Raw genomic sequence first — 10742 nt, 5'->3', positions numbered from 1 at the left:
CAGGCAGAGGGAATCAAGAGGCCTTTTCCAGAGCAGCTTTGGCTTCTGGACATGCTCTTCCCTCCCTTCTCCGTCACCACCATAAATGGGTCTGCAGCTTTGAAGACAAATGATAAGTTAAGATAACACCACCCATGGTGCAGAGCCTAGGATCAAAGTCCCAACCTTGCTGCTACTTTTCCCAGCCAGGGGCTGGCCTGGGCGACAGGCAAGTCCTTAAAAAAGAAGAGCAAGTGAAGCGATGGAAATGCCAGTTGGCCAACATCTCACACTTAAGTGTAATTTTCTGAACCTATAGTCCAAAAAGATGACAGAATAGGAATCAAAGCTAACTTGTCACATCAGGTTCCAAAGTAAAGCAAACCAAGAAAGAAGGGAACGAGAGAGAGATTAGGAAAAGAAGGGGAGGAAAGGGCTTATAAAAGGGAAGTTTTTGAGAGAGACCTCTTTTGTACCATGGGTGTTCTGACTACATAAAAGTGAAAAATGGGCCGGGCGCGGTGGCTTACTCCTGTAATCCCAGCACTTTGGGAGCCCGAGGCAGGCGAGGTCGGGAATTCTAGACCAGCCTGACCAACACGGAGAAACCCCATCTCCACTAAAAATACAAAATCAGCCAGGCATGGCTGTAATCCCAGCTACTCAGGAAGCTGAGGCAGGAGAATCACTTGAACCTGGTAGGGGCAGAGGTTGTGGTGAGCTGAGATCGCACCATTGCACTACAGCCTGGGCAACAAGAGTGAAACTCTATCTCAAAAAAAAAAAGGGAAAAATCTCTTCTAAATAAAAAAAAATAAATAAGCAAAGTTTTAAGGTAAGTGTCAAACTGAGAGAGGCATTAGGAAAAAAGCTTAGTCCTTAAGGTGTAGGAGCTCCACAATCAGTGAAGCTTCCCCAATGACTAACTGCAGAGATAAAAAGGATGTGGCTGTCAAGGTCTGAACCAAATGGCCCAATTTAGCACCACCAACAGGCTGGGCCCACCTGACAGTATGGACCTTTGATGTGATCGCCCGTGAGGCACCCACCAAAAATGTTTCACCTAAATCTAACAAAGCCTTTCAGGACTCACACGTGGTTTAGAGGAAACACGTGGAGCAAGGAAACATGTTCACCAGGAGACGACAAATGTAGACTGTGGGACAAACTTCAAGACAAGTGGGCCAGTCCCTTCAAAAGGTCAGAGCCATGGGGGAAAGGCAGAAGGATTCCTCTACAAGAAAAAAGGCTGGCCGGGCGCGGTGGCTCACACCTGTAATCCCAGCACTTTGGGAGGCCGAGGAGGGCGGATCACGAGGTCAGGAGATCAAGACCATTCTGGCTAACACGGTGAAACCCCATCTCTACTAAAAATACAAAAAAATTAGCCAGGTGTGGTGGCGGGTGCCTGTAGTCCCAGCTACTGGAGAGGCTGAGGCAGGAGAATTGCCTGAATCCGGGAGGCGGATGTTGCAGTGAGCCAAGATCGCACCATTGCACTGCAGCCTGCGTGAGACAGTGAGACTCCATCTCAAAAAAAAAAAAGTAATTACGGTAAAGCCTAAAACAAGAAAACTGAAGATAAACCAAATACATCTATCAACAAATGAATGGAGAAAACACACTGCTGTATCCATACAATAGAATATAAACTACAGGTGCAGACAGCAACATGGATAAGTCTTAAAAACATGCCGAACAAAGGAAGCAAGACACAAGAATACAAACTGATTCCATTTATACAAAACTCCCCATAGAAAGACTAATCTGATTCACAGTGATAGTGCGCAGATGGGGAAGGAGAGGATGCCTGGGAAGGGCACGAGGGAACCTTCTGGGGTCATGGAAATGTTCTGTATATTGATTGCAGTGGTCACATGTGTGCATACATTTGCCAAAACTATAAATCAGTACACTTTTCAGGGTGAATTTGTTTACATATTATACCTTAATAGAGCTGATTGAAGTAATTATAGTAATGACACTCAGGGTTGGGGAAAATGCAAGGAGTTGGACCCTCTTAAATAACACTAGGGGGACTATTAATTGGTACCACATGCTTTTTTTAACAGCTTTATTGGAATATAGTTCACATACCACACAGTTCACTCATCTGAAGTGTATAGTTCAGCCAAGCACGGTAGCTTACACTTGTAATCTCAGCACTTTGGGAGACCAAGGCAGGAGGATCACATGAGCCCAGAAGTTAAAGACCAGTCTGGGCAACACAAGCAAAACCTTGTCTCTACAAAAAAAAAAAAAAAAAAAAAAATTAGGTCAGGCACAGTGGCTCAGGCCTGTAATCCCAGCACTTTGGGAGGCCAAGGCGGGCAGATCATGAGGTCAGGAGTTCAAGATGAGCCTGACCAAGATGGTGAAAACCTGTCTCCACTTAAAAAAAAAAAAAAAATTAGCCAAGTGTGGTGGTGGGCGCCTGTTAATCCCAGCTACTTGGGAGGCCGAGGCAGAGAACTGCTTGAACCCGAGAGACGGAGGTCACAGTGAGCCGAGATCATGCCCCTAAACTCCAACCTGGGCGACAGAGCGAGACTATGTCTCAAAAAAAACAAAAACAAAAACAAAAAAACAGGTCAGGCGCAATGGCAATGGCTCATGCCTGTAATCCCAGCACTTTGGGAGGCTAAGGCGGGATCACAAGGTCAGGAGTTCGAGACCAGCCTGGCCAACATGGTGAATCTCCTTGTCCACTGAAAATACAAAACTTAGCCAGGCATGGTGGCGGGCACCTGTAATCCCAGCTACTCAGGAGACTGAAGCAAGAAAATCGCTTGAAATCAGAAGGCAGAGGTTGCAGTGAGCCAAAATCGCGCCACTGCACTCCAGCCTGGGTAGAAGAGCGGAACTCTGTCTCAAAAATACATACATACATACATACATACATACATACATACATACATACATAATTAGCCAGGCGTGGTGGCATACACCTGTAGTCCCAGCTACTTGGGAAGCCAAGGTGGGAGAATACCTTGAGCCTGGGAGGTCAAGGCTGCAGTGAGCCATGATCATGCCACTGCACTTCAGCCTGCGTGACACAGTGAGACCCTGTCTCAAAAAATAAAGTGTACAATTCAATTGTGTTTCATATATTCAGAGAGCTATGCAACTGCCATCACAATTTTAGAGCATTTAAAAGAAATGCCCACACTCTTCAGTTATTCCACTTCACCCCTAAACAACTATCAATCCACTTTCTGTCTCTATATGAACACATATTCTGGATGTTTCATATTTCATATAACTTGAATCATATAATATGTAACCATTTGGGACTCACTTCTTTGACTCTGCATCATGTTTTCAAGGCTCATCCATGTTGTAGCACGTGTCAGCATTCCATTCCTGTTTGCCACTGAATAATATTCCTATGCATGGATATATCACATTGTTTAATCCATTCATCAGCTGGTGGACATTTAGATTATTTCCAACTTTTGGCAGTTATGAGTAATACTTCTGTGAACATGTGTGTACAAGTTTTTGTAGGGACTATATTTTCATTTCTCTTGGGGAGATACTTAGGAAGGGAATTGCTGGGTCACATGGTAACTCCATGTTTAACGTGTTGGGGAGTTGCCAGACTGTTTTCCATAGCGGCTGCACCATTGTACATTCCCACCAGCGCAGAGAGGGAACAGATCTCCACGCTCCCCAACACTTTCCACAGGCTAATGCTGTGAAGTAGCCTCTTACTGTGGTTTTGAGCTGCATTTCCCTAACGATTAATGGTATTAAACATCTTTTCACATGTTTATTGGCCATTTGTATATCTTCTTCAGAAAAATGTCTATTCAAGTCCTTTGTCCATTTTTAAAATTGGGTTATTTGTTTTTTTTTTTTAATTAGTAGAATTCTTTATATATTCTAGATACACATCCTTTAATAGATACATAATTTGCCAATATGTTCTCCCATTCTAGGGGCTGTCTTTTCTAATTAATACAACTTCTGAAAACTACTCTTGCATTGTATATCAGACTTCAGTGTGGATACCTACTTTGACATTGTAGTTTCACTTTTAAGAATGTATCTTAAGGAAATAATTTAAGAAGTGTAATGAGAAGAGCTATAAACAAGGTATTCATCAAAGGACTATTTAACTGAATCATAACCCTTACCTCACACCATACACAAATATTAACTCAAAATGGTTCACAGCCTAAATATAAGAGCTAAAACTATAAAACTTCTTGAAGAAAATATAGGAGAAAAATCTCACAGGCCTTGGATTGGCAAAGATTTCTAAAACACAACACAAAAAGCATGAAAAGAAAAAAAAAGACAGATATATTAGACTTTCTCAAAATTAAAAACTTTTTCGCTCTTCAAAAGACAACTGAGAATGATGCTGCATGTCTATTTTTACCTACATGGGCACAGGAAAAAAAAAAAAAAAAAGCAAAGTGACAAAACCACAGGGTGTAACTCTAAGAGCAGTTTTCCAGGGCTCTTTTCTTCCTGTCTTTCCGAAATGTCTGAATCCTACTTTTGACCATGAGTATGCACCTCTATACGATGAGGGAGGAGGAAGGAAAAGAACCTCCACAGAATGATTTCTCTTGGCAAAGGGGAAGAAGTGAATGTCCATCTCATAATTGGCAAAAATTAAAATTCAGTTAGCACGGGGATACAGTCTGCCCTGTTGATTGAGTTTACTTATTTGCCAGATTTCAAAAATGAGAATATACTGTAATTTTTTGAAGAGTTTAGGATCTTTGCCCTTTCACATGATTTGCAGATAATTTCTATTACATATACAAGTTAATCTGGTGAACAACATTCACTGATGTAACTGGCTAATAACTGGCTAATAATGGCTTCAGAGTATTCTGTAAAAGGAGTCTATATGTATACCATTATTTCACAATTATCTGGAGCTTAGTTATCCAGAAGTAAGTGAAAGTGATTCAAGATAGATAACAAAGGTCTGTGCACTTGACTCAGAGGAGAGTCTCTAAACCCTCACTAAGTTAATTACCCTTATTTTACACTCAATTTAACAAGTTATGCAAACCAACAGAAAATGGGAGATGCCAGACAAAAAGGGAAACTCACTGCTGATCAAGTGACAGCCAACAGCCTAGAGGAGACGATCATTCAATCTGAAAACCTAACTCATGAGAAAGTCTGGAATAGTTGAACAGAGAATTCAATATACCTTAACAATGGAAGATTACCACAATAATGCAATAAATAATATTCAAAAATATGTTTCTAAATAATCAAAAGTTCTGTTCAATATGTTCAAGAAAGCAGCAAAAATGAGTATGCATTTGAGAGAGATTTCTACTTTCCATTAAAAATGGTTAATTTCATAAAACAGATGATTAAACAAAATAAACAACAATGATCTAGAAAACTGGTTAATATCAAAGGAAGCTCTATTCCTTGAGAGAGGAGCAAATTAGGTATTTTTGCAAACACTTTTTAATAACAAGCCAACCTTAATCCCGTAAAACTCAAAGGACTGACTGAAAGAAGTCATTTTAGATCCATTCACAGATTCTTCTGTGCTCCTCAAATGGTACCATAGAGGTGCTTCCCAAGTCTGTCTGTGAATAACGAATCCTGTAGATAAGGTCATTTCATCTCACCACCCGACCACCCAGCTCTCTCCACCAGGTCTACACTCCTGCACAGCAGCTCCATCTTTGAGAAAAAAACACTTGAACTTGGCTGTCTGGGGCAGGGACCTGACATGTTTTTGCACTCTGCATTTCCTCCTTCTAGGCTCTTCAAATGTCAGGGTATAACCACATTGCACTTGGAGAGCTATTAATTCAAAGGCAGACAAATGAAGTTCCTGACTTGGGGAGGAAATGGGGTCTCCATCTTCTCACTACAAACACCTTTCCATGTGAGCCGCCTCCACCCTCCCACTCACCAAGGGAGTTCTCCTAATGCCCTAAACTCCTTCAGGGCTGGGATTTCCACAAATATATTTGGATATGAGGAATATTCCTCATATAGCCACACAAATAGGAAACTAAGCAGGCGCAGAGGTGGGACAATGCACCCTAAGTTGGCATCAGAAAGCCAAAGCCCTGAGGCTCTGCTCCTCCACCTGAGGGAGTTCAGCAGAGGAACTGCTCTCTCTTGCTGGTTATTTGCAGCCTGAAGCATCATACACATGATAGGGACAGACATCAGACCAAAAAGGACGTTAAGGAAATCAGCCAGGGCTGCAGGGATAGCAGGTGGGGAACCTGGCCAGAGCAGGTGGTCTCATGTCTGGAACAAGCAAGGGCCAAGTGAGGCTGGGGCCACCAGCACGCAGTGTGATGCCTGGAAGGGCAATGCCCCCAGGGCATTACCAAGAGGCAGGGCTGACTGCAACAGCTGGGGTCCAGGATGCCCACTGAACCAAGAGACAGCAGTCTGCTCTGCAATAGTTTGGTTTTTGTGTTTGTTTGTTTTGGGGTTTTGTTTTGTTTTTGTTTTTTTTTTTGGAGACAGGGCCTTGCTCTGTTGCCCAGGCCAGCTGAAGTGCAGTGGCACAATCATGGTTCACTGCAGCCTCAAACTCCCCAGCTAAAGCCATCCTCCTACTTCAGCCTCCCAAGTAGCTGGGGCCACAGGCACATGCCACCATGCCTGGCTAATTTTAACAATTTTTTGTAGAAGATCCTGCTATGATGCCCAGGCTGGTCTTACACTCCTGGGCTCAAGTGATCCTCCCCCGTCGACGTCCCAAAGTGCTGGGATTACAGGCATGAGCCACCATGCCCAGCTGCTCTGCAGTAGTTAACTCACTGCCCTAAGACGCTGTTCCCGCTGCTCCTGCTGAGCAGGGAGGCAAAGGGAAATGGTTTCTCCTCTGGAACCAGTGGTCTTCCTCCCAGCCCACCCCCAGGATCAGCAGCAGAGGTGGAAGAAGAGAAGCCAATTTCAGAGCACCAGAGCGACGCAAACCACACCAACTGGCGCTTTATTCAAAACAATTATGGCTTTGTCAAGCACAGCCCAAGAGCCAGCTGAAAAACCTGTCCTTCCCTCCTAATTTCTACCCTCAAGTCCCCGTGACTTTGAGGCACCATGTTAAAAAGGAGGAAAAAAATTACATAGAATCCGACATCAGCCAACCCATGTGACCCGACAGAAGGCAGGCCAGCTGCCCTTCCAAGATGACACATCACTGGAGCTGGCTGTTCTGCAGCCACGGGTCGCCTACTGGGCAGCTCAAGCTCCCAGGACACATTTAAGTCTCACTGATATATTTCCAGTGATCCCAGCCAACAAAGAACAAAGAGCTGAAACACAGCGCTGCTGTGTCAATCTTCCAGTTGTCTGGGAGGGCAGCATACCCCAACCTCAATCTCAGCTGCTCAGCGGGGGTGGTTGCTCCCCATCTTTCCAAGAACCTAAAAGCTGCTGCCCCAGGGCCCTCTAGGACAGGGAAAAGAAGGAAAATCTCTCTGTGGGGAAGAACTGGGGGGCACTGGAAGAACAGATGACAGGGTTTCTCACACCACACCCTGCCCTGCTCACTTCATCCCTACTTTACCAATCAGGGTCAGTCATCTCCAACACCCCACAAACACACCCATAGCTCCAAGGAGCCAACAACAAGCACACAAACAAAGATAAGCAAACAAACTTATCAGGCACAGCGTAGCTGGCTCCACACAGGCCCTGCCAGCTCCTCTGCAAATACAGTCTCTGGTAGGCTGCCCTAAGAAGGATCTGAAGGAGGCCGTGCATAGTACAGGTGAGCTTACCTACCTGCTGGCTCGCAGTACTGTGGAAGGCCAAGGCCAGGCCAGAGCTGAGCTGCTAACTGGGTTCTTTGCTTCCCTATGGACAAAGCCTTCTGCCAAGGTTTCTCGTGGAGGGGTGGGGAGGGGAAACCCATGGATTCCAAAACGAAAGGGAAAGAGAGACTGGCCCAATAGATAAGGGAGCAGCCTGGGAGTGTAGGGAGCTGGGAGCAGGCCTTCCACTGGGCCAGGAAATGGAGCCCTAGGAAGGAGCTCTCAGCAAGAACACAGCAGGGGGATGGCGGGCAGTGTGGGGACACCAGCCTTCACACAGCTGGGCCTGAGCAATTTTAATTAATTAATTCTTTTTTTTTTAGAGGCAGGGTCTCACTCTGTCATCCAGGGGGGAGTGCAGTGATCATAGCTCAGCAGCCTCCAACTTCTGGGCTCAAGAGATCCTCCTGCCACAGCCTCCTGAGTAGCTGGGACTACAGGTGTGAGCCACAACACTTGGCTAATTTTTTAGTTTTTGTAAAAACAGGGTCTCGTTATGTTGCCCAGGATGATCTGGAACTCCTGGGCTCAAGTGATCCTCCCACGTCAGCCTCCCAAAGCGCTGTGATTACAGGCGTGAGCCACCGAACCTGGCCCTGCTTGTTTAAAATTGAGGCTGGGTGCAGTGGCTCACACTTGTAGTGAGGCCAGGGTTAGAGGACTGCTTAAGCACAGGGGTTCAAGGCTGCAGTGAGCTGTGATCGCACCACTGCACTCCAGCCTGGGGGACAGAGTGAGACCCTGTTCCCTGCAAAAGAAACACCCATAACCAAAGTCCTCATGCCTTCGACCAACAGCCCCTCTGCTGAGCACTCCTCCGACAATGGAAGTGTTAGGACAGACAGACCCACGGAAGCACCACAAGCGAGCAGCTGAGAAACAAGGCTGCCAAGCCAGAGAGCAGCATCTCCGGACTCAATCTGACAAAAAGTATTTAAATCATTTTTCAGAGCGTTGAGTCAGCTCTTCCTTCCACGTACCAAGTCATTCCCCAGTTTTGTAACTCGCAGGGACATGCATCTGCAGCATTCCAGTTCCACGTGAGAGCTCACACCAGCTGGGGGGACTCACACCTGGAATCACAACTTTCACAGAGCCTTGCTCTCCCTACCTCAGGCACAACACACAGCCAAGGGCAGCAGTCACCTCAGTGACGCTGCGGTCACAGCCTCGGGGGTCTGTCAGCAGAGCGCCACTAGGCATGCAAGCTGCGGCATCAGTCCTGTGGGCACGCTGCTGACTGTGCGTTCTACCCCTGCCCCACAGCAGGCTGCTGGACATACATAAAAGCTTTCAGCTCTGGACTCAGAACAAACAGGCCACCATTCAGCTCAGCGCCTGCTGACCACCATTCCCCTAGACATGCCTGTCCCGGGAGGGTGGGACAGTGGGACAAGGAGGGGTGCCTAAAGTGGTGACAGGAATTGCTGCCGTTTTACAGTCTTGAAAGCTTCCCAGGGTAAAGGGTCCTGTCAGGAAGGAGGAGGAAGCAGAGATATTTTCAGAGAAAGTAGCCAACCAGGGGTATGAAAACAGAGATGAATGGAACAGGGGCCCAGAAACACGGGGAGAGGTTACCAAAAACACCACAGAAATATTCTCAGTGATCAACAGAGACATTAAATAAACAGTAGTACATCCACACAATGAAATACTATCCAGCTACTAAGTAACACTGCAGAAGCCGGGTGTGGTGGTGCACACCTGTGGTCCCAGGTACTCGGGAGGCTGAGGCGGGAGGATTGCTTGAGCCCAGGAGTTCAAGGCTGCAGTGAGCTATGATCACACATTTGCAGCCCAGCCTAGGCAACAAAGTGAACCTACCTTTAAAAAATAAAAAATTGCAGATGGATATTTTGTGGCTTGGAGGAATGCTCAAACTCTATTAAATGGAAAAAATATGTGGTGGCCTGCACCTGTAGTCCCAGCTACTTGGGAGGCTGAGGGAGGGGAATCGCTTGAACCAGGGAGGTGGAGGTTGCAGTGAGCCGAGACCGCGCCACTGCACTCCAGCCTGGCGACAGAGCGAGATTCTGTCTCAAAAAAAATAATAAAAATTAAAATAAGGAAAACATATATGTACTCACCATGCAAAAAATAAAAATAAAAAACAAGGTCTATAAGAATAAACACTAGAGGGCCGGGCGCGGTGGCTCAAGCCTGTAATCCCAGCACTTTGGGAGGCCGAGACGGGCGGATCACGAGGTCAGAAGATCGAGACCATCCTGGCGAACACGGTGAAACCCCGTCTCTACTAAAAAAATACAAAAAACTAGCCGGGCGAGGCGGCGGGCGCCTGTAGTCCCAGCTACTCGGGAGGCTGAGGCAGGAGAATGGCGTAAACCCGGGGGGCGGAGCTTGCAGTGAGCTGAGATCCGGCCACTGCACTCCAGCCCGGGCGACAGAGCCAGACTCCGTCTCAAAAAAAAAAAAAAAAAAAGGCCGGGCGCGGTGGCTCAAGACTGTAATCCCAGCACTTTGGGAGGCCGAGACGGGCGGATCACGAGGCCAGGAGATCGAGAGACAATCCCGGCTAACACGGTGAAACCCCGTCTCTACTAAAAAATACAAAAAAACTAGCCGGGCGAGGTGGCGGGCGCCTGTAGTCCCAGCTACTCGGGAGGCTGAGGCAGGAGAACGGCGTAAACCCGGGAGGCGGAGCTTGCAGTGAGCTGAGATCCGGCCACTGCACTCCAGCCTGGGTGACAGAGCGAGACTCCGTCTCAAAAAAAAAAAAAAAAAAAAAAAAAAAAAAAAAAAGAATAAACACTAGAGAACTGACAAGTTATCTCTGGGTGTTGTAATTTTTATTTATTTTTAGCTTTACCTATATTTCTGATTTTTCTATGATAATTTGAAATGAAACTTGAAAAGAAAAAGTTAACTTTAATTTTAAAATGTACACATATGTAACAAACCTGCCCGTTGTGCACATGTACCCTAGAACTTAAAGTATAATTAAAAAAAAAAATGTAAACAAAAATCTATACT

General features: G+C 46.0%; 1 protein-coding gene and 1 long non-coding RNA gene across 4 annotated transcripts in view; one reads left to right on the top strand and one right to left on the bottom strand.

The window, feature by feature from the left end:
- MLXIP (MLX interacting protein) overlaps nt 1–10742 on the bottom strand; it is a 68475-nt gene that overhangs the window by 40609 nt on the left and 17124 nt on the right. The window contains exon 1 of one of the 3 annotated variants that reach the window (XM_028830022.2): nt 7723–7862. The exons of the other annotated variants lie outside the window; for them this stretch is intronic. The gene's annotated coding sequence lies outside the window, so the exon portion shown is untranslated. Of the gene's footprint in view, nt 1–7722; nt 7863–10742 lie in introns of those variants that run through there. 3 annotated transcript variants of the gene reach the window in all.
- LOC144333172 (uncharacterized) lies at nt 6421–9565 on the top strand. The gene is made up of 3 exons (XR_013401625.1): nt 6421–6562; nt 6697–8327; nt 8394–9565. It is a non-coding gene; the product is annotated as an uncharacterized LOC144333172 (long non-coding RNA).

This window comes from Macaca mulatta, chromosome 11, assembly GCF_049350105.2.
Source record: "Macaca mulatta isolate MMU2019108-1 chromosome 11, T2T-MMU8v2.0, whole genome shotgun sequence".
In the NCBI taxonomy this organism is placed as follows: Eukaryota; Metazoa; Chordata; class Mammalia; order Primates; family Cercopithecidae; genus Macaca; species Macaca mulatta.
This window is presented reverse-complemented; position numbering and strand designations above follow the sequence as displayed.